Source organism: Stegodyphus dumicola, chromosome 12 (genome assembly GCF_044657685.1).
Source record: "Stegodyphus dumicola isolate Sdum_Otavi_A_Nest chromosome 12, ASM4465768v1".
Taxonomy (NCBI): Eukaryota; Metazoa; Arthropoda; class Arachnida; order Araneae; family Eresidae; genus Stegodyphus; species Stegodyphus dumicola.
This window is the reverse complement of record NC_140779.1, coordinates 21,042,142-21,051,272: the sequence shown is the minus strand read 5'-3', so window position 1 is coordinate 21,051,272 and position 9,131 is coordinate 21,042,142. Positions and strand designations below refer to the sequence as shown.

Sequence of the window (9,131 nt, the reverse complement as noted above, 5' to 3'; positions counted from 1 at the left end):
GTAGAAGTGACTGTACAGTCGTGATATGTGTAAGAATATTTACATTCAGTTCATGTAAATTTTTTGACAACCTTGTTTTACAATACGCTATTGTAAGCTATTCCAGTGAGTTTAATTTTAGACACATAAGATTCAAATAAGTATCTAACAGCTCTGTATTTGGCAACTCTATCTCCTTCCTGCCCAGTAGCATTTAACTGAGGAAAAATATAAGAAATTTTCGATAATCTTCGGATTTTGGTAACTTGGCGATTTTTTGGCGAAAATTTGGCGACCAACCCTGCTACAGCAACCTGCTAATTTTTTTTTTTTTTGGACGCCATTTTGTTTTCACGAAATAAAGGCCTTTTTTTTTTAACTCAACATTTTTTTGCGACAATCTGCTAGCTAAATTACGCTTATGCTAGAATTTTTATGGAACAAAAGTGCTTAATTATGACGAAGATTAGGTTCGAAATTGGGAGAAAGTGCAGAATCGCTCACTGCTTGCGGCGTTTTTAAAAATTACACATGCACGGTATCATCCATGTACACGTCGACCTATTTTCACTTAAAAAAACATCTCAGAACTGCACAAAAATGGCATTGCGCACACTCTTGACTTTATCCATGTACACTGCTAAAGTCCTAGCTAGTAACCTTTATCGCCTTACCAAAATGTCGCCAAACTACCTGTTACCATATTCCAAAGATTAGCCAAATTTTCTTCTTCCCCACTACGTGCCTGAATGGTATTCTTACGAATTTTGTACACATGTAAATAATTTTAGTGAAATTATATGTAAATTGCAGTAGCTCTTGTGCAATGTAAAAAAAAAAAAAAGGTCTTAGGGTGAGAAGCATCTTCGGAAAAATAAGGTTTCCGGGAAAATAAGTCCATCAGACATTAAGTAAATGACTATATCATCAATTCACAAGATATTGCCAAGTTGGCGATGGTTTTTGGCGACTAATATTTGTCGCTAAACTTGGCGCCAAGTGTGGCGATTATTTGGACACATTTTGTCCAATTCCTCTGTAACTGTATGTAACTGTGTCACCTTCCAGCAGTGTGCCTTCAAGCAAAATTTCAGCAACATCGAGAAATCGAAGGTATTGGAAATTTTTCGGTAAATGGGAGAAAATGACATAACACTGAAGAGAGTATCAGTTTTCGCTTTATTTCAGAGTATTGAGAGCATCCTGTGTGAACATTTTGTATTGTCTTGTGTACAACGTTCTTAGTATTTTGAAATGATAATCACTGATTGTGTTCTGTCATACTGAAGAGAGTTTACGAGACCTTTTGTGGTTTGTGCCAGTATTCCTGGAAAAACAAATTTCGTCAAGGTACTTTCGGTTTTATGTGCATGCCGATTCTAAGCATTACGAATCCGTACGTACGTAACAGTATAATTAATTGTACGTCCAGGAAGCAGTTGAAAGAGCTGGGCTTAGAATCCCAACGAAGGCATAGCTGATTTTTTGTGTTTCCAGCTTCGAAGAGCCTAATAGGCTGTACAGATGTATGCTTTTTTAAATGCGTAAGTTCTTTTACTGCCCCTTCTATTACCTCAACTATGGTTATACTCTGCGTATTTTTTCTCTTCATTTGTCTTAGTAAGGCGTTGTCATCAAAAAGTTTTGTTGTTTTACGCATAAAAGTCATTAAGTCCATTCACACGTTTTTAGTAGAGTTTAAGTTATAGCCACTCAGGAAAGCGAAAGATGCGCATGCGTAAATGTGCAGCTGACTCAGCGAAACCACACTGTAAAAAAAAAGTTCGCTCTTTACAGGCAAAAGTTTTGTAAAGTTACAGAAATCAAAAAGTTACACAAGAATTTCCTGTAATGGTAACAGGTTGAAAGCAAACTGTGGCTGGTACAGCTAATTTGCCTGTAACATTACAGATAATGTTTCAGTAGCCGCGCGGAAGAATCACGTGACTGACTGGAAATCAGCCAATCAGAAGAAAAGTGTTTGAAAGCTAGTTGCAGAAAAAAAACATGGCTGAATGCATGTTGGTTGTATAGCGCAGGTAAGTAAGAAAATGTTTACAATTACGTTTCAAATATTTTTTGTTCATTTTATGCAGATTATTCTCATGCACTTTTCACTGTTATATGTAGTGAGTAAGTATTTAAACGTTTAAGCTTTGCGGTTAATTAATATCAGTGTTCGTAATGTCTAATGAGTTGAAAGAGTGCAGAATATTTATTCCAAATGCAGATCTAATAGTAGTATTTTGTCATTGTGCATCCGATAAATTACGCCTTAAATTGCCCGTATTATTATTTATAACTAATTATTCCAAAATTTAATCACTGTTGTGGTATTTAATTGAAACGGTAATGTGGTTGTTGAAAACAAATTTAATCATGTTAGCGTTCGTTTGCAATCGTCTGACCAAAGAACGTTTGACATCTTTTTCCCGGCAGGCCTTGCGAGAAAAGTTTATGTAAACATTTAGAATTCTGAATGTAATGTATATATTTTTTGCTTACTAGGTTTAGTTTATTCTTTTTCTAGGATTACCTAATTAATTATACTTGGTTTATAATTCAGTCTAATATGTTTATATACGAGTGTGTTATGAAGTAAAATTACAAAAACTTGAACGATGCGGTCGAGAATCTCGTTTATTCTTTAGTATAATAATATTATTTTTTCAATGGTATTAATTTCTTACGAATATGTTATAATTCCAAAATGAAGTAATTATATTGATTAAAAATATGTCGCATCATACTTGTCGTAATGTTTTGGTTTACTAGCTAGATGCAACTTAATTATTCCATATATTTTAATATACCAATATCAACAGGGAAAAGATGGAAATGACCTAAAATATTTTTCTAAAATTTCGTTAAACTAGTTATAAAAGAAAACTAAAATTTTGTACATTATTTTCAAAAATATTCCATTAATATTTTATAAATTACAAAATTTATTATATTGTATATATAACTACCATTGCATACTTATAAGTTTTTAAACATTTAATGTAGAATTTATGTTGATTTTATTTTGCCCAATTATATTACAGTTTTGAAGTATCATAGTCTTGTTAGTAGGATAGCATGAATCTGCTAATACAAGTTTAATATATTTCTTGACAAATGTTTCTCTTATTCATGTAATATAATGTATAAATCATAAAATAAGTTTTCTTAAAAATAAATTATGATTGTGTATTGGAATTTAAAACAATTCTGTATCTGTATGTTAGTATTAAAAATAAAATAATAATAAATTTTTAATGAAGCATTAATTTTAGCATTAACAATTGTAAATATATATATATACTCACACATGAATAAATGGAAATGCAAGTTACTTTTCCTTACAAAGCCGTCCATGAATATATACTTCCCTTTAGACTGATGATAGCCTTTGCATTCTTTGCCATATTCTATCAATCCAAATGATGCAAATATGCAGAAAATTTTACTTTCTTTGAAAGTTAATGCAAGAAATAAAATTCAGTGCATTTGTAAACTACATTAGTTCTCTTATAGCTTGGTATTTAATTGTCCAATGATTTACTAGTCCAAACTAATGCAGAATTCAGATATTATTCAAATAAAAGAAAATTAATAAGGTCTGATTGTTGGACGTATATATGAAGACTTATTTTTTAAATATTATTTTAAGTCAACTAAATTAATTTCAAATTTAAGTAAGTATTCATGCCTTTCAGTAGCATTATTTTTGGAAATCTTAAATTAAATAACTGAATGCAATATTTCTTGTTAATAAAAGAAAAGCAATGTTATGAAAGACTAGCGAAGTGGATTTGCAAGTTCTAATTACGAAAGGTCCCATGCTCTAAGGGGTCATTTTTAAAAATACTTAATTAAAAAAAAAAGTATTTAACGTAAAACTTCCAGCTTCACACATGTGGAATATTAATTCTGTATATTTTATCTCATTTTATTGATTAATATCATAGCATTTCGTGTGACACTAGTAGAAATTATTTATTAAATTTTATGCAGTTTCTGATCTACGTTTTGATTTTGTTATTAATTACGTTAGGTTACATAAGATTTAAAATTATGTAAGGTACAAAAACCTTCTGCATCTATTAATATATGCTGAAGTGAATGAAATTATGCCAGTGAAATTTTTTAAAATCAAAAACAAATTTCTGTGGAAAATTAAAGTTATAAATTCTAAATGCAAACAAAGGAGTGAATTTGAAAGTTATCAAATAAGCCAAAGTGTTGGTAATTTTTGCAGTTTTGAAGAAGAATTTTTATACTGTGCAGAACGGGAATATGATGTTTGGTTTTGTTAGTACAGTCAAAAGTCGTTAATCCGGACTCGTCGGGACTTCGGCGATTCCGGATAATCGAATTTTCCGGATTACAGATCACCAGTTTAAATCTGGTAAGATGGCATGCAGAAATTATAAAATTAAAAATATGAAACCGTAATTTATGAAATAAAGAACAATTATGATCTAAAGGGTATCAAAATTTACAAAAAAAAAATATATATATATATATATATATATATATATATATATTTGTTTACTTTATTAAACATTTATTAAACATTTCTTTCAATGTAAGTTGTTTAAGTTGCTTCGTTTTATGTGATAATACTTACTCTTTAATTCCATAAACAGCCATAATTTCTTCTTCAGTTACAAAGTTCCGCTGTTGAAGTCCTATAATTGCTGTGTCGAGAATACCGACTAATTTGTCAATCGAAATTTTTTCGTTTTCAATAACCTCTGTATCACTTTCTTCACTATCGGAAGCGAATTTTATTGACGAGGAATTTGATTTAAATCATAAACAAGACGGAGTACATCGAGATGAAATACTACATTTAGTAAGGAATTATAAGCCAAATAAAATAAAAACATCTGCTGTGAAGATAAGGACTGCTGACAGATGAACATCCAATACATTGCGCGCCGCGGCGTTCCTCCCCCCCCCCCCCGCCGCAGAGTAGCGTGGAATTGATAAACAGCAGATTTCTGAATGGTTAGATAAACAAAGGATTATGCCTTTATCCATTTTTTTTGCAGCAATTCCACTTTTTGTTTAATGGACTTCGAAACATACTTTCGCTTTGTAGATCCTTTACATATTAGTAAATATATATCGGAAATTCTATTTGACATAATTGAAAGTTCAAGCTTACTTTTATAAAATTGCTCTAACAGTCTTCAAAAAATAAGAAGCCGGATCCAATTCGAAGATTAAGGAACAACGCAATCTGTAACATTAACTGAATTAGATAATTTTAGCTTAGCTTATACCATCCGTTACACATTAAACGCACATGTGTAAACGTATTATGCGCATGCGCACACGCATATTCGCAGCCGTAAAGGTCTTACGCGCATGCCTCAAGGCGACGTATGCGCAGAAAGTTTGTAGCTTTGAGGTCCGGATTATAGATCAAACTGAAGTATTGCAACTTAAACACGTAATTTAGCTTAAAATTTATTTGAACTTAATTTTCTAATTTATTTTGATCATGTATATTTCATGTGTCATAAGTCTTTAAAATGAACTTAATTCTCATCCTATTTATTAACACAAATTTTTTAAAGAAGAAAAAGTCACATTTGTTTTGCTTAGTTGCCCACGAAAATTTAAAAAATATATATATGCATAATTATCCCCCTTTTAATGCATTTAGGAAATGAATATCCCAAGATTTTAAAATGGATTTATCGACATAATGATATATAGAGAGGAGTTATGTTTACTTGCAGACTTTTTTCCTCCTTTTTACTAATATTATAGTATGAAAATCAAGGGGGAAATTAAGCAATAATTTAATTTTGAAGGATGTGATTACAGTAAGACCATAACCAATCAAAAATATTCATGAATGAACTACTGGTAACTATCATAGTATTATTATATAAAAGAAACCTACATTCCAATAAGAATGTTTAGTAACATTAACATTTGAGTATCTGATAATAATAATCTTCATTCCTACTTCCCTATACCTTGAATTTCATTCTTATTATTGCCCAATGCTATTCCCTAGACCTCAAAGCATTTAATGCATCTGGAACTGCAACTTGTGCCGTCTTCTACAGCATGTAATCACCACTCAGTTTGTACTACCACGAGCAATGATCTTCAGAATTACCGTACTGCGTTGCATATTCCATCCCACCCAGCTTTAGAACCAGATTTTGAAAATTAAAAAAAATATTTGCATAATTTTCCCCCTTTTAATGCATTTAGAAAATGAATATCCCAAGATTTTAAAATGGATTTATCGACATACTGATTGTTTTCGTCATACCAACAAAGGCAAACTTTTGTACACTAAAGGCCCCGTTGAATCTTTCTCTTCTAACTGTTGAATATTATGTCAACCTAATACAAAAAATGATCTATGATAGTGAAAGGAAATACCAACTGCCATTCACTGTGCAATTTTGCCATATCAGCTACATATTCATCTTCTCTAATTATTTATGTATGATCTGAGGCTTAAGGAATTGCAAGAACAACAATGAGAATGAGAGAAATTCAAATTATAAAGAAATGAGATAACTTATTAGATGTTGCAATTATGTGTATTCTTATTGAAATAGAGGTTTCTTTTAAAGAAATAATATTGTGATAGTAGTAGTTTATACATGATTACTTTTCATTTGTTATATTCCTACTGTGACTGTGTCCTTTGGAAATTAAATTATTCGTTTAATTTTTCCCTCTCAATTTTCGGAAGATAAAATTAGTAAAAATAAGTGGGAATATAGCATCAAGAGCATTAGATATCCCCATTTTCTTGAAGCTGTTCACTATTATTGTTTCATAAATAATAGGCCATGCACCCAAAATCCACTAGCAAATCAGTTAGTAAGATGAAAACGACCACTATGCAGACGAAAAAATTTAGGGTAACTTGTTTAGTGAGCGCCTTAAGGAAGACAAACATTACCTAAATCATTAAAACAATTTCAGAATCCTGTTGCTAAAAGAAAGCTTGGGGAAAATGTTGTCCGAGTCCCAGTGATTCATTTGGACCAATATGTAATATTGTTTTAGAAATTTAAGGTAATAAATATAATATTTTTCGAATGCTAAAACAGTTCGAGAAATTTATTCAAGTTCTGAATTCTGAATATAAGTATACTGTATATTATATTTAATAACTATGGTGGCTTCATTTATGAAAAGATTTGCATATTAGCTGTTTTTGTACAATGAACCTTCTCTAAGCTAGCTATGCGTGATTCCTGAAGATTTTGATCTTTAATGATATTGGGCATCTTCTCTAAGATGCCCAATATCATTAAAGTTATGTTTACTAATTAGTTATTTTATGAGGAATGCTGGTTAAATTTAAAAAGTGATTGACTGAGGTAGCTTGTTGTAATGAGACGGTTCACTGTAATGCAATTTTTTAAAGTATTTAAGCTGTTCCTGATTACTTAAGATATTATAAAGAAATATGATTAAAAGTGTTATATGAGCACATGTTTAAAACATCTATTAAAATAATTTTTATAAGCTTTTTAAGAGCATGATTATGATTTTAAAAGAAATGTTTTTTTCTTTATTTAGGAGACATGGTTTACAAAGAAGGGGAAAAACCATTCATTTTTTCCAAGCAGTCGAAACGAATTTTTATGAAATGTTATATTGTGTTATTTTTTAATTAATTCTTTTTTTTAAGGTTTTATGTAAAGTTTATGAATTAAGTAATAAATTATTTTTACTTCTGTATTTTAATTAGCATATTATTTGCTTCATAATGTTTCACAATAAAATTATAAATTCAATAAACTTCTTAATTAACATGCTCTAATATATATAGAGAGAGAGAGCATAAAGTTTGTTTTCTGTTGTCACATGTATATTTCACAATTTTGTATGCAAATCTCGAAATTTATAATAACTAAGAATACTTTTTAGTATCACTTTCTAAATGGTAATTATTAAGCTTAAAGTTTTATTACATATCACGTTTGTAAAAAATTACAGGTAAAATTAAAATGCATTAAATTTTAAGCTAAACTGAAGTATTAATTTTTGAAACAAATTTGTTAAAGGCATAATTGTATTAAGCATCAAGAATTTTAATGGAAGCAAAATTAAGGTCAGTTGGTGAAGTTTTATGCTTATTCAAAAAGCATGATATTAGGTTTTTAATGACTTCTATCTGTTAATTCAAAGGAAATTATTTGAAGGTAGGGTAAAAACGTTATGCAGTTGCCATCTATTACTTCAAACAATAGCAGACTGTTGTCGAACACTGAGTGCAGATAAGAATAAAAAAGTTAGTTGGACGTTGTAATTCAAGCTTATGAACAAAATTTTGAATTCCTTGTAGTAACAAAATAAAGTTCATTGCTATGTTGAATTCTTTAATTTACTGAAAATGTCACTTTTAGAAGGAGAGAATATAATATTTTTGAAACATGAAGAACAGCTGTTCTGAGTTCTTCATAGAAATATTTCACAAAATGTCTTTTATTGTAATAATATGATTATATCAACATGCAACACGTTTACTCATATAAGTTAAATCTAAAGGAACATGTGTCTATTTTAGCTAAAATTACTAAAAAGATAGTTCTAGAACATATCTTAATAATTGACACTAAAACATGCAAATAAAGCATACTGTTTTTTTTTCAGCTATTTTACAGGCCAAATATAAATTCCAGATGACTTTCCATTATTTTATGTAAAGGATATACATGTAATTTAATGTAAGGAGTTAGCATATCAATTTGAACTTAATTATCAAATTAAGCTCAAATCGATTATTAATCAAAATGATATATATACCTACAGATATCATTGCTTTATATGCATTTCAATGTATTTTATTATAATAAGTATTATTTTAGACCAAAAATCTATTACTTTTATAGACATATCCTTTAGTATTTCATCTATGAAAAATATATTCTACACACATATAATTACTTAATGAGATATTAGAAGGAAATAATCTGAAACCTTTACAGATACAACCATTGGAATTTTACGTAAGAAAAGTATCTTCTACTCATATAATAACGTGCTGTAATAATACAAGCAAATAACCTGTAACGGTTACAGATATATCTGTTGAGATCTTACATGAGAAAAACATGTTCTTTTTACATAATTATTTGATGTAGTATTACACGCAAATAATCTGTAACCAT

The 9,131-nt window shown here is 29.7% G+C and overlaps 1 long non-coding RNA gene across 1 annotated transcript; it reads left to right on the top strand.

Annotated features, from left to right (window-relative positions):
• Positions 1–1,978: 1,978 nt before the first annotated feature.
• Positions 1,979–7,698, top strand: LOC146993510 (uncharacterized). Its single transcript, XR_015044327.1, has 2 exons — positions 1,979–2,018; positions 7,537–7,698. It is a non-coding gene; the product is annotated as an uncharacterized LOC146993510 (long non-coding RNA).
• Positions 7,699–9,131: the final 1,433 nt, after the last annotated feature.